Source organism: Echinops telfairi, unplaced genomic scaffold (genome assembly GCF_000313985.2).
Source record: "Echinops telfairi isolate 266 unplaced genomic scaffold, ASM31398v2 ScPeMD7_7468;HRSCAF=8506_0, whole genome shotgun sequence".
NCBI lineage: Eukaryota > Metazoa > Chordata > Mammalia > Afrosoricida > Tenrecidae > Echinops > Echinops telfairi.
This window is the reverse complement of record NW_022111369.1, coordinates 35,192,742-35,215,390: the sequence shown is the minus strand read 5'-3', so window position 1 is coordinate 35,215,390 and position 22,649 is coordinate 35,192,742. Positions and strand designations below refer to the sequence as shown.

General features: G+C 43.2%; 1 pseudogene; it reads left to right on the top strand.

The window, feature by feature from the left end:
• Positions 1-2,386: 2,386 nt before the first annotated feature.
• LOC101642553 lies at positions 2,387-3,327 on the top strand (annotated as a pseudogene).
• The last annotated feature ends 19,322 nt before the right edge of the window (positions 3,328-22,649 follow it).

Genomic DNA, 22,649 nt, shown 5'->3' with positions numbered 1-22,649 from the left:
TGTATCAATCATATGCCTCTCCTCCTTCTTTATGTGTGCATGTAATGCTATGAGACTACCTCTGATGACTGCCTTTGCTGTGTCCCATAAGTTCTGGTATGTCATGTTTTCATTCTCGTTGGTTTCTAGAAATTTTCTAATCTCATATCTGATCTGGGCCAGAACGCTCTCCTTTTGCAGTAGAGAGTTATTCATTCTCCAATGGTTTGCCCTTACTATCTCTCAGTGCCTGGTGGTTTTGAAATGCCAAACTTTTGGTTAGCAGCTCAAATTGTAACTCACTGTGTGTGGTATCAGGGCTCATTAGGACTAGAGCAATAAATATTTAATGAGTAAAAGGAACTTTTCTTTAATGTTCATGCAACTCACCACCTCCTAGAAAACTATGACCACACCCTGGGCATCAATGTTTTCATAGGAAATAATAGAAAAAAAGACAGTTAAGGTCACAAGTATTGGGGCACATTTTAATCAAATGTCTCCTGAAGGGCAAATGGCGTCCATTGAGAAGCATTGGGTGAACAGGGAATAAAAGTATGCCTCAACTATTTTTAAATGTTTCTGAAGCTGCATAAACATCATTCAGTCATTACTAATAGTTTCCATTTATAAATAGAAGCATCACCACCAGTAGGTAGAATATTTCTTCTTCCACTGCCCCTGCTCCTTCTCCTCCTCCTTCTTCTCCGTTTTCTTTTCCGGAAAAGAACCAAAACCCTATGAAATCACAGTGAACTTGAATGCGGATGTTTCATAGAGACAGACTATGATAGATATGCAAACAGGCAGTATTTTCAGCAGAAAGCAAGTTACAAATTCACAGAAACACTTGGACTCCTAATATAATTTTCATTGGCTGATTCTTCAAAATGCTTGCACGTCTTGAATGTGTGTTTTGTCTAAATATTTAGTTTTAGTGGATGGAGAGATGAGGGAGACTCGTAGGTTGACTTCTATCGAAGAAAGACATGAACCAGTTGACCGGTGTTATTTAGCACCGCTGTTAAGACTCTTGTGATGATCTTGCTTAAAACAACAACAACAGAGAAAGAGGGGCCGGTGAGTTTTTATTCTAAATCATGCTAGGTAGTCGGGTATTTTGGAAAGGGCTTTGGGAATCCAAATGTGGAATTGGGTCCAACATCTGGAGATGGAGACTGTCTCTTGGTAGTCACTTCCACATGGAAAGTCCAAGGAGAACCCACTGGGAAGTAAATCGTGCTGCATTAAGTTCAGGTTAACCATAGGTTTCCGTCTTCATTCTGTGCAATGACACAGCCTGATTTTAGCTGGGATTTTTGAGACTTAGGGGAGGAGCCTATATGTACCCCCGTGATAAGGATTACAGTAGCTTGTCTTCTCTACTCACCTTGATTCCCCTTCAATAAGTTTTTCAGGTGGTGGATATGCTGCTTCAAAGGGATATGAGGCATAGGTGGTTTGTGGCAGGACACTAGTTAGAAGCTAGTTAAGAGTGAGGACATAGGCTAAGGTGACAAATGACAGGCAAGACTTTTAAAGAAGCATGTAAGTATCCTTGGGAATTCTCAGAAAGTATTATTTAGGGAAATTTGGTAGAATAATTATACAATTGTAATTTTGGCATTAAAGAATGAGTGTCCTCTAGAAGTTGAAGAATTTGCAAGCATATAAATTAGGTAAATTATGATATGTTCACCCGACGGAATATCATAAGTTTTGTTTAAAATTATATTAATATAAAGCCAGTATATCTTTCATTAATATGCTTAGATAATAATAAAAACACTGTCATTGAGTGAATCCAACTCATTGCAAACTTATGTATGGTTTTCAAGGCTGCAAATATTTATAGCAGCAGATAGCTTCAACCTTTTCCAGTGGAACAGCTGGTGGGTTTAAACTACCAAGTTCACAGTTGGCAGTACAATGTTTCCCTAGCAGCACTCCAGAGTGCCTTTGTATGTCAATAGTAACATGAAAATTCGCTCTGTACTATACTATGGAGTTAAGAAAGGCCCTAAACTGTACATACAATCTGATTCTAATTTTATTTTCAAAAGGAGACCTGCTGAAACAATATTTAAGCACTTGCTGTCAATGGAAACAATTGTCAGTTCAGCTTTTCCTGCGGGGCTGCTTAGATTCGGCTGGTGGGTTTCCAAACCCAATCCCAACTCCTGCTATCAACTACAAGCTGACTCATAGCGACCCTGTAGAACATAGTAGAACTGCCCCTGTGGGATTCTGAGATGGAAGTAGAAAGCCCTGTCTTCCTCCCAGAGAGCATCTGGTGTTTAAAGCCCTAAGATTAGCAGCCCCAGCGCATCAGCAATATGCCACCAGGACTTGACAATTGAGTGGTTCATCTTGTCTCAGAGACTGCTTCTGGTGGCTTTATTTATGACCCATCACTGTGGCGCAAATGGAACATACTGAGCCACACCATAAGAGCTATGGATATTGTTTGGATTACCATGAGAAAAACAGAAGGAACATCAAGAGCCTTATGAACATTCAAAGAATGTAAAAAACAAACAAACAAACAAACAAAAAACTTGGTCTTAAGGCCAAGCTCTACCATAAGCAGAGAAAATACAAATGAAAAAGGCTATCAAAATGCATGAAAAGAGAAACACCCGAAGATAAAACTCCCCACGGTGCAGCACCTGCCTATCTGCTGGACAGAGAAGGGCAGTCCCAAGCTAAACGCACTGTCATCCAGTGGATTCCAGCCCACAGTGACCCTATAGACCGGGTAGAACTGTCTCTGTGAATTTCTGAGACTAACTGTGTATGTACAGGAGCAGAGAGCCCCATCTTACTTCTACAGAACAGCTTGGTGGTTTCTAACTCCTTACCTTGTGGTTAGCAGCCCAACGGGTAACCATTACTCCACCAGGGTTAGCGCACTTGACAATAGAATTAAACAGTAAAGCAAAGAGACATCGTTGGGATAGGAAATCCCTCTGAAGTCCGTGCCCAGGGGGAAACCCAAGTATTAGAAGTTATTCAACAGGAGAGAGAGCGAAGAAGGTGTAGAAAAGGATAGTTACTAAAGTCTGGCAGTGGCTTTACACAGAAGCCATTGTAATACGAACGATTCATCAGATCAATGGGCTTACATTTCAAGAAGGCACAAATTACACATCCTGAACTTAAAGCCATCTTCTGCTTACCAGTACTCAGTGTAAAGAAGGACCCCTCATCCCCGCTGTACACAATGTTGAGTGAATGCGAGTGAGCTGGGCCTGGTGATACAGAGGCAAGATGATTTGGGGGAAATATGCCCAGGTTCCCAACAATCTTGAAAATGATGGAGGCAGAAACGTGGCCTTCCACGTGTAATGGTAGTCTCTGACCAAGAACCCCCTTTATTATCTTTTGGGAAAAATAAACCAATCAGGAAAACCACCATTATCGTGTGTTTCTGAGCCCCACCTAACAGTGTACATGTCTGAAGTGAACAAGAGAACTATTTAAATGATAAGAAGAATAAAACATTAAAATGGAAAAGATAAAAAAAATTGCCAGTTCACACCCAAGAGAAAGACCTGGTGATCTACTATGGTAAAATCTAACAAGTTTGATGGAGCAGTTCGATTTTATTGAATGGCCTTGCTAAGAGTGGTGGCCTAGTGGTTACTGGCTGGCTCCTAACCACAGTTATCAGTTCAAGTCTCCCAGCCCCTCTGCTAGAAAAAGAAAGACGAGGCATTCTATTCCTATAAAGACTTACAGTCTTGGAAACCCACAGGAGCATTTTACCCTGTCCTGTCGGGCTGATATGGGTTGGAATCGACTCAGTGAGCGTGAACCGCAAAATATTAGATGGAAGAATGCATGATATTGTTTTCTTCCTTTTATTTTCTAAAATTTCCAACATCCTCAATGACCATATATGAATTGAAGACTCCGAACAAGCACAAGTTAGTTCTGCTGCTCAGACAGGAGGGGAAAGCAGTGAATGATAATAGCATTTTTACTAGTTCTCAGGAAAAGCGAATGGCTCCAGCATTTAAGTACCAACAGCCCAGGTCAGGTGGGCTTTCTCAGCTTCCCAAGCAGTGGGGGGAAGGCCCCCCAGTCTCAGGGAGTGAGCACCCGGGGCTTCCTGGCACTTACTCAGTTCCCCTTTCCTCCTTTCCCTAAGGGAAAGTTAGCTCCTTCTGTATGCAAAGTAGCCACCCAGAAGCAGGACCTCGCAGGCCTTGCTACCAGTGAAATCCCAAATGACAAATCCTTCCTTTGTGCTGATACAATTGACTTGTCACCTCATTTTTACAGCTAATTAACTCTTTAGTAAGCGCTGGCTAGTGTCAAAGGTCATCTGATACCTGATTCTGGTAAATTGACCGTAAATATTACTGTCTATCTGTATTTGCTGTTCAAAACACTGCTTAGTGACCAGATTTTAAACTCTCTCTGTCTCTTTTTTTTTGGTCAGAGACCCTGCTTATGTTTGTTGGCAAGATAGTTTCCAGATAATGCTCATGAAAGGTACCATCCCCTGAATTTATCTGGGGTCGCTGCTCACTCAGCCTTTTCAATCCTCATGCCACCCACAGGGTGGGGTGGGGCAACCCCCCCCCCCAATCAGGGCTGTTTCCCGTGTTTCCCAGCATTTCTTTTGTTTCCTTCACTGATATTTTTTTAAAAGCCTCTGAAGACCCTCTGGTTCAATCTGTCCCTCACCAGGGTAACTTCCAGGCCCACTGGATGGCCTCTCAGAACACCAGCTTGGAATGACTGAGGCTTGGTTTCCTATTTCCCAGGCCTGGCACTAACCAGTTTACATGGCTTAAGTCCTTTGGTTTCCACAAGAAACCCACTGGGCGGTATTTTTGTCTTTACATAATGGATGAGAATGCGGACGTTTGGAGAGGCTATTTATTTATTGTTTTTTTTTTGCCCACCATCACACAAGTAAGCAAGTGAAAGACCGATGCTGTCTGTTTCACCTGGCTCCTAATTCAGCTCTCCCAAGCCCTAAGCTGTACAGTCTGATGAACCCAGTTATTCACACAGGAAATGAACCAGGAAAGCTACTTACTTGCTTTTGAGTCCATCCCAGCTCTTGGGGACCTCATGCATGTCAGCCTAGAACGGCATTTCAGTGGACTTTGTGGGCTACGATGGTTCTGGAACAGATCACCAGGCTTTATTCTAAGGGACCTCTGGGTGGATTCTAAGGGTCAACTGAGATAGTCAGAGTTTTGTTAGATTTCTCTCTCTCTCTCCATACCTCAGTCGTTGGCTTCCCACATGGAAGAATTCACACTGAAGCCTGGTTTGTGATCCAAGTGAGTTTATAGAGAATAGATGTGGCACAAGTGCGTCGGACCCCTGCTCAGCCAGTCGGGCCACAGCCTGGCCACACTGCGCTGTGTTGGAGCCACTGGGAGAGAGCGCCAGAGCTAAACCTCTCCTTTTCAGGGCCCCCCATTGGGAGGTGTGGTTGACAATACTGGTCGACCCCATTGGCTGAATCAAATTCACCTGGCCTAGATGGCCAATCAGGTGTAATGCCCACCTAGGCATACCACCCCTTCCTGACCAGGACCTCGAACCTAACATTTGCCCCCTGAACAGGTATGGACCCAAATCTTTGGGGTACTGGCGACATCTCTAGCTGCTTCCTGCTGGCAAAAGGGGCGGGAAGGGCTTTGGGCCACACCCGTCCTACTCTGTTGGAAGGGTTGTCCACTCGGGGCCCAGGATGGATGAGTTTGGGGTGGCCCAGAGGCTGGTGGTCCTGGAGCTGGCCCACTTGATTCAGAGACCTTGGTAACCTGAGAACTTCTGGAAGAAAACAAACAGGTTTAGGTGAGACAGGGATAAGGTTGTGAGATGGCCGAGAAACACCCCAACAGCTCTCAGGGGTGCTGGTTTGTATGCTCCACTTCTGAGCAGTCTGGGTGCAAAAGCGTCCACGGTTAGACCTGTGAATGGTGCCCAGGGCCCAGGGAAGAGGGTGAGGGCAGGATAGGCAGCCCAGTATCTAGGAGGACATCTCCAGACCTTGCTACCACACTGATTGGTCACCCAAGGTTCCAGACCCATTACAGCTCTCTTGCTGCTTCACTGGCCAGGCAGGGCCAAACTTCAATGAACAGCTGCTCACTGGCCTGTGGGTGCCCTCGCTCTTGGTTCTCTGCCATAGGACAAGGGACACCCGGTGTGGCATGGCCCTCAGAGGACCTATTCTGGCTAGGGCAGTTCCGTGCCCAATGGCCTGGTTCCTGACACACATAGCACTTGACACTCTGATCATGGGTCTGGGAGACCTGGGGGGGTGGTTGACCGGCAGTTGAGCAAGTGCAGCCAGCACTTGGACATGCCTGATGTCCTCCTTTCTCTCCTTCTCCTGAACCTGCACCTCCTGTTCCCCATTGCAAAATGTCGAACTGCCGATCCCCTCTAGACCACACAACAGAAAATTGCTGGGAGCTTGATGCCTCAAGGTCAGTGATGCCGTTTCAGCACACACCTCTCGGGTGCTGTGAAACTGGGACCTCGAGCAGGTGCCCCTGCTCTAGAGAGAGGTCAAAGACCCCAGTCTTTGCCAGCAAACTGGCCCGACTGTTTTCTAGACAGCAAGCATTGGCCACCGGCTTGGGTGACCGTAAAGGCCCTACAGGGAATTACTGGCACAAGTAGCTCACCGACCTCCAAAGGTGAGACCACTTCCTGGAGAGTGGCCTCCCAATAGCCTTCACAGGTGCCCGCTGGCAGGAACAGACTCCCGAACGTGTGAAGGGGAGGAACGATTGGTCAGTAATTCAGGGAACATGCTAGGGAAATTGGAATCTTCGCTGGACATAAAATGTGCTGAAAGCGGTATCACTGAAAGGCAAAAGTTAACAGTGACTCATGGCCTTGGCTCCCGGATGCCTTTGGCAATGGAAAACCAGCCCGCAGGAAAAGGACGCTAAAGAGCTTATCTGTAAAACCAGGAGAAAGTTAAAGGGAATGGAGGGGAAAGGGAAGCATGCAGTCTGGGACTAGGCGAGGCTAACTCCCAGGGCCCAAATAACCTGCCACCTAGGCACCGCCCACCCCCACCCCCCACGTGTTTGTAGCAGGTGACTTCTTGGCCTGGGTCACGTGCTCAGTTGTCCCACAACAAAAATGGCAGCATCCACGGGGCAGTGCCATCTTGCCAGGGAGCAGAGAGTCATGTGGCCGGGAAAATGGTGGCCTCCACAAGCGGTCAACCACCGGAAGGAGCAAGCCACTGAATCCATAGTCCTACAGAGACCAATAGGGTTTATGCATGTGTGCGCGTGTGACTGTCTATCAGGCATCCTCAAACTGTGGCCCGTGGGCCACATGTGGCCCACCGAGGACATTTATCCGCCCAGCTGGGTGTTTTTTGCCTTGTTTTTTTTTTTGCTTCAAAATAAGATATGTGCAGTGCGCATGGGAATTTGTTCATAGTTTTTTTTTTTTTGAACTATAGTCCGGCCCTCCAATGGGTCTGAGGGACAGTGAACTGGCCCCCTGTTTAAAAAGTTTGAGGACCCTTGGCTGGCTGGGACACAAAGCAGACCACTGAAAATCAAAAAGGCGTAGAGTTCCCATCCGGTCCCAGGAATCTAGGCTGGGGAGTGCATGACAGCCTCCGGAAACACACAAAGACGGACGCGCAGTCTTTCATAAAAATAGGGAGCAGAGATAGAAATACAGACACAAAGGAATGGGGCTTCTGTAATACATTATGAGCAGATGGCCGGCAACTTCCGCGGCGGGATAAATCAAGGCTGGTGTCCTTTCCAAATTGTGTGCAGTGCAGTTTTAAAGTCCAGCAAGCCGCCATTTCCTCAGCCTTATATTTCCAAGTCACCAGCAGCATATGTTAGATCTCCCTCTCTCCCTCTCTCTGTCTCTCTCTCGATATCTTGGTCCTTGGCTTCATGGGAGAACAGAATTCACACCAAAGCCTGGTTTGTGATCCAAGTGAGTTTATAGAGAATAGAGCAGCACAAGTGTGTGGGCCAGTGGCTCAGCCACTCAGTCCACAGCCTGGCCGCTCCAGAACCGCAGCCCAGCCACGCTGCATTGTGTCAAAGCCGCTGGGAGAGAGCACCAGAGCAAAACCTCTGGCTTTTCAGGGCCCCGTTGGGAGGTGTGGTCGACAATACTGGTCGACCCCATTGGCTGAAACAAATTCACGTGGCCTAGATGGGCCAATCCAGCTGTAATGCCCACCTAGGTGTACCACCCCTTCCTGTCCAGGACCTTGAACCTAACAATAAATTGTGCCAACCTGGCTGATAAACACATGTGGGATTAATTGAAGGGCACAGAGATAAATGGTTCTGTGAGCCTCATCTTTCTAGTTCTCAGGTCTCTTGCTTTCTGATGGTCAGACCAGGTGCCTTGGCCAGTTCCCTGCTTCATCTGGCAAGGCTCACTTCCTGCAAGACATCTCTGAAGAGAAGCCACATAGACCTACCCCGATGCAGCCCTGGGTGCAGGAGCAGCCATGTAGAGACCCCTGCCAGTGCTGAGATGCTTACACATCCACTGACTCAGCTTTCCTCCTGCAGTCGGCATCATTGCGTGTGTTTTGTGAGATTGAGAAAGACGTTGTAGATCAGTGTCAGACATGTGGGCTAATATCGGACTTGTGGGCTTGGACAGCATTTGGTTAGGATGCTTTGCTAATATACACTTAACCTTTATATAAAACTCTCTCCTGTATATATGAGTTTCTGTGGATTTGTTTCTTTAGTCTACCCAGACTAACACATCAACCTTTCCAGATTATTAACCAAACTGGGACCACTTGTGTGACTTCAGGACTCCTGTATTAACAGAATTCATTCACTCACTGCCATTGAGTTAATTCCAGCTCATATGAACCCTGTAGGACAGGGTAGAACTGCCCCTGGAGGTTCCTAAGACTAATTCTCTCTCCCGCTTCCCACCCCTCCCCCAACAGTTTTATTGGCACCTTATCCACATATCGTACAATTCAATAGTTCAATCATTCAATCATACCAATAAGAATTGTACAATCATTACCAAAATCAATTTTAGAACACCTCCCCAGCATGTTTAAATTGCCTTTAAAATGAGTTGTGTAATCACAATCAGTTCTAGTGCTCCCCCCCCCACCCCACCTTCCTTGTTTACGCCCCTTACCCTCCCTATTGCCCTGTAACTCTTTACAGAAGTATAAAGCCCTCTCTTTCTCCGCAAAGTTGCTGGTGGTTTTAAACTGCTGACCTTGCAGTTAGCAGCCCAACATATAACCACTAGTCCACTAGGGATCCTGTATTAATATAAATAGAAAATTAAAATGCTAATTATAGTCATATACATGGGGGGAAGTGTGTAAGTTTGTAGATAACCACTTACAATAAGCCAATTAGAAATCAATTCAAGTAATCTCCAGGGTGTCCACTGGCTGCCAGGGACTATAGAACAATAGCACAGACTAGATTAGAGATAGCCTTAGTTTCAAAGGGAATCATCATCCTATGAACCAGTACTGAGAAGTACCCATGGCGCAGTGGGTTACAGGCCAGACTGATAACTGCAAGGGTAATAACTTGAAACTAAAAGCTGCTTCAAGTAAGAAAGATGAGGCTTTCTACTCCTGTAAAGAGTTATCATTGGGAAACCCCACAGGGGCAGTTCTGCTTGCTCATGTGATGTTGCTGTGACTTAATTCAAGGGCAGTGAGTTAAATTTGTTTCTTATGAAACGGGCAATCAACGTTGAACTGGATCTAGTCTGATGGCAGCACCTCTTCTCCCTAGTTCCAACTAAACGTCTGAAGGCAGCATTCTATGAGATATGAAAAGTGTGACCAGAAAACCAGGCAAGAAAGAGGCTGTGCATTCGTCTGGGTTTTGTACATCAGCAAGCATGAGTGGAAGGCAGATCCTTACTGCGCTCCTAATCTGCTGGGGATAACAGTTCTACACAGCCAGAGCTCACTTGTATTTTCAGAGACTTTAATAGTTTGCTCCCTTCTTAGAGCTCCACCTCCTTCCTGAGCAAGTGAGTGGGTAATAAGGAAGCCTTCTTGGAAGGCATATTAAAAGGATTAGGTCATCGATCATTAATGAGATGTCCAGGATTTAGAAGGAAGTAGACAGACTCTGGGACTCATTTTCTTTTTTTTGCATTTTGCAGAGATAGAAATCAAAGGCTGTAGAGGCTGCCATTTCCTTTATGATAAGCTGAACTGGCAAATGAGCAACATGATCCCAATAAATGTATAAAAGAACACGTGTTTACTTTTTCTTTAGAGCAAGATTAACCTGCAAATGCAAATACAGCTTGCCGACTTAAAATTCAGAAAGGTGATGTATGCAAATGTGGGACTCCAGCATATTGAATCAGGCAACTTGTAAGTGTATTAAATTTCCCTGTGTGGTGCAGTCAGCACTGTGTGTAATGCCAAATGATGACACATTCTATGACCTTATCCAGAGACACGAAGGAATTGTAGACGAGACAAATGAGAGAACCAGACACTTCATTATAAAGTGCCTGCTGGAGAAGAGAGACTACAGCAAAAGGAAATTTATTTTTATTTATTAATTTTACAACTTACAAATTGTAAATTAGGTGGGTGTTCACATTTCAGAACATCCATATTGTATTCAACAGTTTAAACTACTAATCCACCCCCCACTCCCATCCCCCATAGTTTACTCTTCATCCATTTCTTGATTTCTCACTCTTATGGATGACTATCTTCCTTTCACTCAAGTTAACACCCGTCAGTAGTCCAGCCCATTGCTTTATCTCCATCTCCCCTCTCCGCTTGTTTTGTCTATTCCCTGACCCCCCCTCCCCATCCCCTACTCCCCCCAAAAGTTTTTAGAATGCAGCTTGGATCAAAGGATTGAACTTGACTGTTTTAAGAATTGAGTTTAGGGTCTAGCTGTACCAGGTTTATACTGTTTTCTCTTGACTATTGTTATTGATATCAGGCTCGATAGAAATGATTATTGGGAAGTATAGAGACTTTGAAAGCTCACTGTTTCAGCCACCAATTCGAATCTTTAAATGGGTGTAGGACACACTTGCAAAGATGGCTTTGAAAAGCTGAGCCCCATCCCGCGTCTGTGTCTTGAGTGCTCAGGACATTCAAATGTGAAGATACTTGCCTAGGGGCTGTTGACAGATTGAAGGGAAAAAAAATAAACCTCTTGGCTTTTTAAAATTTGGAACTAGTGGTTTGTGCCAGAAGCTGGAAAAAATTTGGAACCATAAAGAAACTCTCCTTTCCAGGATTGAACATTAAAGGGAGCCTGCAGACAGCTTGCTAGGTGACCACCTGGATCCAGTTGCCTAGAGGAAGTGGGAGAAATGCAGCAATAAAGAGACAAGTTGAGTCAGGGCACTGACACTCATGAACCTGGTTCACAGGGACTAGAGGAGAAGAGGAGAGTGGGTTAGCTGGTCTGACGTTCATGTCCTAGCCTAAGGGGGTTGGTGTTGTTGAGAGTTTATGATGCTGCCCATGATCTAAAGGTGAGGTGACCAATTGACATCCTGGTGAGGCTAAGTGAGGCAGCCCATATGCAGTTGACTAGAACCTGACCAGATGAAGAGAAGATATTTGATTCTGTGAATGGTGCATAGGGCTGCTGGCTTTATGGACAGCCTGTCCTGATTTGACCTTGCTTGTGGATACAGACTCACACGATTCCAACTGTAATAAAGATTCTTCACATCAAAGAACATGTTTGTCTTCTCAGAGCACTGGGTTGATATAAGTGGGCAGCATAGAAATTGGATACACAAAATGGGGAGGATAAAGGTATGAAGTGTCTGGCCTACAAATTTCATAGGTGGGGGAATATGCTCATAGGATTATAGGATTAGGGTACAGGTGTTCACTTAACTACAATGGTTAGGCATAGAATATTGTTGATTTGTTTGCTTATAGAATATTATGTTATGACAGACCTGGAATTATCTATTTTTTTTTGCTTTGTTGTGTTTTTTGTTTGCTTCTGTTTTTCATTTTCCCTATGTCTATCTATATAAGATAGGCAAGACAAACAATCCCAAGGAGAAAACAATGGGATCGGTGGTTCCTGGAGGAAATTGGAGAGGAGGGGGTGGGAAGGGGCAGTGGGGAACCAACAAACTCAGAAATAAGGGAACAAGAGATCTAAAATTGATGGCAAGGAGGGTATATAATGCCTGGTGGGGTTTAATCACATGCAATGTATCTGAGAGGCATCACTTAGAGCTGAATGGAGGGTGAGCATGATAGTGGAGTAGAAGGAAGGTGAAAGGGAAATATAGGAAAGAAATAGGAGGCAAAAGCTACTTACAGAGGTATAGCTATAGGCATGTATATATGTAAATATACTAATTTTTAATGAAAGGGATAGAGACAAATGTACATATATTTATATATTAAATATTAAGATAGCAGACAGACTTTGGACCTCTACCGAAGGTCTCCCTTAACACAAGAACACTTTGTTCTAATAACCTGGCACTCTTTGATACTCACCTTCCTGACACGATTGTCGAAGACAAAATGGGTGCATAAGCAAATTTGGTGAAGAGAACTGATGGTGCCCGGCTATCAAAAGATATAACTTCTGGGGTCTTAAAGGCTTGAAGTTAAACAAGCATCCATCTAGCAGGGAAGCAACGAAGTCCACGTGGAAGAAGCATACCAGCCTGTGTGATCATGAAGTATCAACGGGATCAGGTATCAAAAAATTCAAAACAAACAACTGTATTGATGTGAATAAGAATGTTTGGAGTGAGACCCAAAACCCATCTGTAGACAATTGAATATCCCCCCACAGAAGGGTTATAAGGAAGGGATGATTCAACCATGGTGCAGTATAGCACCGACGAAACACTCATCATTCCTCTATTCCTGGATGCTTACCCCACCCCCTCCCAGCCCACTACCATGACCCAGTTTTACCTTACCAATCTGGCAGACCAGAGAACAATAATTGGTACAGATAAGAGCTCTTGACACATGGAATTCAGGACAGATAAAGCCCTCAGGAACAGTAGTGAGAGTAGCAATATTATGAGGGTAGGGGATGGTCAGGGAGGGGAAAGGGGGAGAAAGTGGGAACCCCTCACAAGGTTGTATATACAGCCCTCCCACACCCAAAGAGGACAAATAACAGAAATGTGGTGAAAGGAGACAATGGATAGCATAAGATACTAAATAATAATCTACAATTGATCAAGGATTCATGAGGGTGGGAGGGTGGGGTGGGAAGGGGAGGGGAAAAGAGCTTAGATCACATGCTCAAGTAGAAAATGTTTTGGAAATGATGATGGCAACATATGTACAAATATGCTTCATACAATTGATGTATGGAATGTTATAAGAGCTGTAAGAGCCCTCAATAAATTGATTCTTAAAAAAAAAGAACATATGTTTAAATGAAGCTGGCAAATATTGAATTGTATGCATTTTAATTTTATTCTGTTTGGCACAGATATGATTTTATTGTTTTGTTTAAAAATTAAATATAGCTAAAGAGTTGTGTAAAAGTGTCAAGTTAACAAGGGGTGGTCTGTAGCAGTCACATAAAATCTCCTGTTAACTTGAAGGGAGGGGTAGAGCCTAGCCTGTCAATCTGGTTACAGCAATGATGCCTCTGTGTAGGCATGGCATTCTCCTGAGGATTCTGGGAACTCCTGTCTTCTTCCCTGGAGATGGGACACACATTCTTTCTGCTTCACATTCCTGTTGCCATCACATGGAGCCATGCTGATGGCAGCCAGAAACCACTACTGGATCCACAAGACTTTCCAGCCACAGGCCTGTGATCTTCCTGCGTTCAGCATCATTGCATGTGCTGCATGAGTCTGAGGAAGAATTTTTGGACTGGTATTGGACATATGGGTTAATATCAGACATATGGACTTGATCAGGACTGGGTTGGGATGTTTTCTTAATATATTACACCTGGATTACAAAGCTTTTCCCTATACATATACGATCCTCCCTGGATTTGTTTCTCTGGTCTATTCAGACTAACAAAGAAAGCAATAGGCTCTTAGCCTGTCTCTATGGTCTAGCTACTTTAGAACCAGTGATCTACAAAGATGCCAGAGTAATGAAAGTTTTATCAACAGACACATTACTCCCCACCAAAAGCCTTCTAATGACTTCTAAGTACCCTACACACAGCAGATGGAAACACTTCTTTGTCCTGCACCATCCTCACAATTGTTCTTATATTGGAACCCATTGTTGCAGCCACTGTGCCAATGCATCTCATTGAGGCCCTTCCTTTTTACCCCCGTCCCTCTACTTTATTGAGTATGTTGTTCTCCAGGGACTGGTGTCCCCTGACAATATGTCCAATGTACATGAGAGGAAGTCTTGCCATCTTTTCTTTGCAGCATGCTGGCTATACTTCTTCCAAGATTGATTTGTCCAGTCTTTTGGCAGTCCATGGCACTTTCAATGTGCTTCACCGGCACCCAAAACCAAAGTCATTGTATTATTATATATTTTTCTTGGTCTTACTTTTTCACTGTATGGAACTTTCATATGCATATGAGGTGATTGAAAATACCATGGCTTGTGTAAGATGCAATTTATCCCTTAAAATAGCATCCTTGCTTTTCAATATTTTTTTCAACACTATTGGGTCCTTAAAAATCCAAACCAAACTCCGTGAAGTTGATTCTGACTCATAGCTAACCAATAAGAGAGCGTGTAACTGCCCCTATGGCTTTCTGAGACTGTAACTCTTTATGGGAATAGAAAGCGCTGTCTTTCTCTCATGGAGAGGCTGGTGGTTTTGAACTGCTGACCTAGCAGTAATTTGCAACCACTTGAGCAATGTCTTGAGCATTCCTAGTTGCTATTCAAAAAGTTGGTTGTTTCAAGCCCACCCACCAGAAAGAAAATGTGGTGATCTACTGCTGAAAATGAGCCACCAAAAACTCTATGGAGTTCAATTCTATTCTAAGACATATATGGGCCACCCTGAGTTGGAATGGGCTCGATGGAAACTGGTTTGTCATTCTGTATGCACCAAAACCAGACCTGTTACCAAGGAGTACTTCTGACCAAGTGTTCATAATATGCACTACATAGTTACAAGTGTGATATAACTCTTTTTGCTGTTGTTATTAAAATATTTTTGCAAGAAAGCTTAAGGTAAAATAGTATACAGACAATGTTAAACCTGTCCTCCAAGGAAATGAAATAATATTTATGTCTAAATATTATTCACTTTTGTATTGTAAATGGTTTGTAATGTTGCCAGCAGCATTATTTAATCTGATCTTCAAAAATATTTTATTTTTTGATGTTGTTGAGAATATACACAGTAGAAATATCTATCAATTGAAATGTCTCCACGTGCATCGCAGTGATGTTGCTTACATTCTCTGGGTCAGGCAGCCTTTCTCACACTCCCCTTCTGTGTTGTTTCTCGCTCATTAACACTCCCTGCCTACTATGATTCCTAGCTAAACTTTTGAAGCACTGTTGTCTGTTTGATCCCATAAAAATTGACCTCAAAATATAACATTGCGTTCAAGATAGGTTCTTTGTACTTAGGTGAAACTATCGTTTGATCTTAAGAAGACTTCAGGGTTATTTTTGGCTTGAAGTTTAAAGATTATTTTAGGATTAATTGTTTGGGGCCTTCATCCAGGTTCCATAGCTCCAGAAACTTTGGATTCCATGAGAACTTGAAAGTCTGCTCTACCTTCCCCCTTTATGATCAAGATTATTATTATTTTTTAAAAAATATACTGTGAAATATTTATTTCTTTTTAAAAAAATAAATTTATTGGGGCTCATACAATTCACAATACATAGATCAATTGTGTAAAGCACATCTATACATTTGTTGCCCTCATCATTCCCAAAATTCGCTTGCCTCTTGGGTTCCCAGAATCAGCTCATTTTCCTTTTACCCCCCTCCCCCTCCCTTCCATTGCCCCCCTCACCCATGCACCCTTGATAATTTATAAATTATTATTATATCTTATATTACACTGCCCAGCGTCTCCCTTCACCTACCCCTCTGCTGCCCATCCCCCAGAAAGGAGGTTATATGTAGCTCCCTGTGATCAATTCCCCCTTTCTACACCCCCCCTCCCTCCTGGTATCGCCACTGTCACCCCTGGTCCTGAGAGGTTCATCTGTCCTAGATTCCCTGCATTTCCAATTCCCATCTGTACCGCTGTGCATCATCTGGTCTAGCCAGGTCTGCAAGGCAGAATTGAGGTCCTGGTAGTTGGGGAGAGGAAGCGTTTAAGAACTGGAGGAAGGTTGTGGATCAAGATTATATAGAGTTCTATATAACTCTTGCTCAAAACATTGGGTCACAGTAGCAGGGCACCATCCAGTTCTTTTGGTCTCATGGGAAAGGAGGCAATTAGCCACACATTCCATATTCTTCTCATTGAATAGAGACTAATTGCTGTGCCTTGCATGGCTGATTACAAGCTTTTAAGACCCCAAGCACTACACAATAAATTAGGAGATAGAAACACTAAACATGTTTATAGACCAATTACCTATCATGACATAAAGCCATGACCCTAAACCTCCCAGCCAGGGAACCAAATCCCATGAGGTGTTTAGTTATACATAAACAACCTCGGCAGCTACTTTTTCGGCCATTGTTGTAAGGGTGTTTAAAGATTCTTTCAAGTATTTCTTGCTTGTTCCAGGACAGCAATGTCTCCCTGGCTTTTAAAATACCAATGGTGGTCTTTTCTTTTTAACTCATTATTTGTATTTTTATCTTTATATTATTGTTATTTTATCTTTACCACTTTAGTTTGTTTCCATTGGGTTTTTCAGTTTGTGAGGCACAGAAGAAGTCGAGGCATGGAGATAAGAAGTGATGGAAGGGTAATAGGGGGGTGGGGTAGGGTTGGGAGTGGGAGAAAGGGGGTGGTTTGGGGGAGCAAACAATGCATGCTGGAGTGAGGAGGGAGCACCAGAAGGGATGGTGATTACACAACTCATTTTAAAAGCAAATTAACCATGAAAAATTGTTCTAAAATTGATTGTGGTAATGATTGTACAATTCTTCTTGATATGATTGAACTATTGAATTGCATGGTATGTGGATTATGTGCCAATAAAACTATAAAAATATGCTCTTGCTTTTTTTTTGGTACAGTCTTTTGCTGAAGAAATAAAAATGAGGTCCCATTTACTTATGTTTCCCTTTCCTGTTTGTCCTTATGCTATCGATCTATTGCTAAAAGCTCCACCCAACAGTGTTGTTCCTAGATTTCATGGTTTTATTTCCACATTTAGGTTCCTAATCCTTTTTTTTTTTTTTTGCTTTTGTGTGTAGGCATAGATCCTGCTCCACTTTTTTGTATGTTTTCTTGTTTGGAAAATTGGAAGTCCAATTTTCCAGGCACCGTTTATAGAAAAAGATAAGACTGTATGCCTCCATAAAGTTTTACAGGCTCAGAAATCTTCAGGGGCAGTTACACTCGGTCTTAAGCCCCCAGGGGCAGTCCAGCCCTGTCCTTTAGGGCTACTATGAGATGGAATCCACTGGACGGCAGCCAGTGATGGGTCAAGTCAAGTCGGCGGCACACCAGGCCCTCCTGAAAGTGCTTTCCATCTATCAACTTCATCAAATCTTCACAATTCTATCAACTGGGTTATTTTTTATTTATAGCTGAGGAAAGAGAATTAAAGGCAGGTGGATAAAAAGCAAACAAGGTGCTTAAAAATAATTAAGCATTAGTAAGTACATGTGCCTATTATGTACCAGGTCCTAACCTCCAATGGTATTAATGCATTTGATCTTTACATTACTGTGCCCACTTTCCAGCTGAGGAAAGTGAAGCATGGTTGATTAATAGTGCAGATTAGATTCAAATTCTATAAATCTAGCTCCAGGGCTGTTACCCCTAAGTATTCACTATCTTTGGTTGTTGCTAACAGGTAACATGTTTGGTTCTTGTGTTAGTCTGGATAGACTAGAGAAACAAATCCAGGGAGACTCATATGTGTATAAGAAAGAGCTTTATGTACAAGAGCAATTGAATATTGAGAAAACACCCAAGCCCAGTCCAGATCAAGTCCATAAGTCCGATATTAGCCCATATGCCCTATAACAATCTATAAAGTCATCTTCAGACTCATGAAACACATGCAATAATGCCGAATGCAGGAAGATCACAGGCTAGTGGGTGGAAAGTCTTGTGGATCCTGTGGCAGCAGAAGTATCTCAGTTCTGGCAGGGGTCTCCACATGGCTCCTCCAGCTCAGGGCACTAGCATAGCGCTATGTGTCTTGTCAGCTGCAATGTCTCCCAGGGATTCAGCATGCATCTTGCCTCCAGTGAGCTATTTATCTCCTTAGTGCTTTCAAATGAGGTCATCAAGCTGCAACCTGATTGACAGGCTGAACTCTACCCCTTCACTTTTAATCCTCTCAAATTGACAACAGATTATATAACTACCCCAGTTGTTAACAGAAAAGTTGGAGATTCAATTCCATTTGGGAAAAAATTTCTTGTGATCTACTTGTAATACATCAGCCACTGACAGCCCTGTGGAGCACAGTTCTATTGTGACAAAGAAGGGCTCATCATGTGTTAGAATGAAGTCCTATATGAAATGGAAAGAGGGCCCAAATAGCTAAAGCAATGTTGAAATAAAAGAGGAAATAGAATGACAGCTCAGTCTTCCTGATTCTAAAATGTATTATACAGATACATAGACCAATGGAATAAAACTGAGAGTCCAGAAAGAAACCCACAAAATGGTAAACTATTTATGTTAAATCCATTCCATGGGGAAAGAATAATTTCTTCACTAAACACTTATCAGAAAGCTAACATGGTACAGAGAAAAGCTATGGATGTTGGCGATCTGGGTGCTACTTCTGATTCTAACCTTTGTGGAATGTGTGACCTTGCACAAAGACAATAACACTGGTCAACATCAATTTCCTTGTATATGGAGCAGAGGTACTTCTTATGCTTTATAGTTTTTTTTTGAAAATTAGATGTCATGTATGTGATGTGTAATATAAATAGTTTCTGCTCAACAACTGTTCATTTTCCCCTTCACTGGGAATAGTGTTCACCTGACCTGTCACTCCTTCCAGAGTCTGCGTTATCCCCACGAATCTCTCCCTCGGCAACCTGCCCTCCTTTTCTTTCTTGGTAGAGGAACTAGAGACTAAAGCGAAAATGAAAGAAAGAGCGACTAATGAGCTCTAATTCTTCCTCCGCTTTGTCGGATTCAGCATTCCAGAGACGCTAAACGGAGTGTGATCAGTTTCTAAAATCCCTCTCTTGTTGTCATTCTAACCTTCACAGTTTTACTGTGTGTAGCATGAGTGAGTTGTGAGAGAGAGAGAGAGAGAGAGGAGAGAGAGTGTGTGTGAGATATGTGGAAGCCCAAGCAAGCACATCATCGGTAGAAGCTTAATCCAAAAGAATGGCAGACACTGTCTCTGTCCAGTCACAATACAGAGGCAAGTGTCATTCTCTGAAGATGACTGAAGAACTTTGACTAAGCACCAGACAAATAAGGACAAATTACTGAATACAAATCGAACTGTACATAAGTGCTTTAAGGTATTTAGAGCAGGCGAGATTAGCATCGATTCAGTGACATTTATTGAGTAGTTTTTATATAGCTGGCACTGTGCTTGAAGCTGTAGATTATAATAAAAATGAATAAGACAGGGTCCATGCTCTCACAGAGACCTCTGTCTGATGAGCAAGGCAGGCAAATAACCACATCAACGCGATGCGATGTGAGAGGCACTGGTGTGATGCACAGGAGAAAAATGGTCACCGAGTTGTTTAAAGGGCAGCAGGGTCTGCTTAGGCTGGATTTCAAACGCCAACTCCAGAGTTGCCAACAACATCATGTAAATGATTTTTAAAAACAACAGCAATGAAAACTACGTACCAGGCATTCAAAGAGCCCTGGTAAGAGAACAGTTGAGCACTCAGCTGTGGATCAGAAGATGAGTGGTTCCAGGCCACCCAGCGGCCCTCAAGGAGAAAGACTTGGTGATCTTGCTGCTGTAAAGATTGCTCCGTCATTCGAGTGGCAGTGAGTGACATGGAGTTAACAGAAGTCCCCAACAACAGCAACAGTCACACCCCATTGTGCTTGTCCCTCATACGTCATATCTCATGTAATTCTCACAACTGTATGAGGTAGAATTATATTACTACTCATTACGCACTGCCATACAGCCAATATCTATTCATAGCAACCCTATAGGACAGCCATGCAGCTGCCTCTGTGGGCTTCTGAGACTGTCGCTATATCCAGGGGTAGAACTCTTCATCTTTCTCTCATGGAGCAAGTAGTGGTTTTGAACCGCTGACCTTGCCATGGATAATCCCCTATGCTACCAGGGCTCCTAGAATGACATTATTCTCTCGATTTTACATATAAGAACGTGATCAAGGAATTCCCTTTTAATCTCCTTTCTCCCTTCTTTTCATCCAACACCTAATGTTCCCCAATCTGTCTGTAGTTTTCCAAACACATCAATAGGGGCCACACTTCCCTGCCTATGTTCAATTCCTCTGCTTGCAGTTCATCGAGAACAATTCATCTACAAAGGCTTCTTTCAACGAAGACCAACTCTTTCGGAAACATCTTTGACTCTCTCAAATTCTCCCATTGCTGACCTCACATTCAAAGTTCAGAGTAACCCCCTGCCCCTTTGGGCCTCATGGCATGTTTATCATGATACCAGGAACATTTTATTGTACTTATTTTCTTATGGGTCTGGGCCCCTTACTAACTATAAATTACCTGAGGGAAAAGGTTACCTTATTATCTATTGTCTGTATTTCTAGATATGGCTTCCTACTCCCATAAAGAGCTACAGTCTTGGAAACTCACATGGGCAGTTCTACCCTGTCCCATAGCGTTGCTATGAGTCATCATGGACTTGCTGGCAGTAGTAGTATCGTAGCATTAGGGATTAGTAGGGAATATAGTATTACAATGCTACCTCATAGAGTTTTAAGAATTAAATGAGATATGATATAGAAGGCAGCAAGATCAGTGGTTGTTCGGCTGCTGTTGTTGGATGCTGCTGTCAAATCACTTTCATTCAGTGAATTTGTGTTTGTTTTGTTTTTTGGAGGGGGTGTTGGGCTGGTGTCTTTCTAGAGTCTGTGGTGCAGTGGTTGGGCATTGGGCTGCAATCTGCATGATCAGCAATTGAAACCACCAGCAGCTCCGTGGGAGAACAACTGGGCTTTCTACTCCAGTAAACAGCTCGTGTCAGAAACCCACAGGAGCTGGCTATGGGTCAGCATTGACGCGATGGCTGGGAGAAGCATGTATACATAATATAAATTGAATAGAAATAGGAAAGGGAAGAGTAGGAGGAATACCTTATCAATAATTCTTGGTTCCTTAGACAGTGCATAATTCATAGATTGATAAGATTCATTTAAAAATAGTCATTTAAGGATGACTCTGTGCCAAACATTGTGTCAGATTCTAGGACTAGATAACTGCATACGGCCAAGTCCCTGACATATACAGGACAGAATCTAATGGGGGAGACAAATATGCAATAGGAAAATCATATTCCCAACATGCTTAGCAACAGAAGCCTGAATTCCAGAAGAGAGAGAGCAACAATCTATGTTGGTGGGAAAGCAATGGCAGAACCAGGTAAGAAAAGGCCTCTTGGATGACTAGATGGCTGAACCACAAGTTTGACTCTTTTTCAGGTACACAAACATTGGACGCAGAGTTGTATCTGGCAACCTCTATTTGTTGCTGTGTACCTAATGTTAAATTATTGCTCTTCCATATGTACAATATTAATTTGATTGAATGTGTTACATAGATTATCAAAAGGATAGCCTGGCAGGCTTTTGCTTCTTCATCTACCTTTTCTTCAGTTACCATCAGTGTACCAGTTACCAATATCAGTTGCCCCTGTGTCCGTTCTAACACATCAGGACCCCTTCTTTGTCACAGTAGAACTGTGCTCCCAAGGGATGTCAATGGCTGGTGGGTTACAAGTAAATCACAAGGGATGTTTTTTCCCCCAAATGGACTTGAATCTACAACTTTTCTGCCAACAACCGAACTTGTTGCCTGTTAGCATCAACCAGAGATAGTGAATACTTAGAGGTTATGGCCCCGGAGCTAGATTTACAGAATTTTCATCTAATCTGTACTATTGATCAACTGTGCTTCACTTTCCTCATCTGGAAAGTGGGCACAGTAATGTAAGGGTCAAATGCATTAATATCATTGGAAGTTAGGGCCTGGTACATAGTAGACCCATGTATTTATTCATTCTGAATGATTTTTAAGCACCTTGTCTTTGTCCCCCAGGCTTTTATTCTTTTTCCTTGGCTATAAATAGAAAATCAATGCAGTTGATAGAATTGTGAAGATTTGATGAAGTCGATTCATGGAAAATACTTTGAGCAGGGCCTGATGTGCCGTCGACTCAACTTGACCCATCACTCGCTGCTGTCCAGTGGATTCCGTCTCATAGCAGCCCTAAGAGACAGGGCTGGACTGCCCCTGGGGGCGTAGGACAGAGTGTAACTGCCCCTGAAGATTTCTGAGCCTGTGAAAGTTTATGGGAGCAGTCTCATCTTTTCCCCCTGGAGCTGCTAATGAGTTCGAACTGTTGACTTCCGGTTAGCCCCCTAAAACATAGCCCACAGCACCACCTGAAACATAGCCCC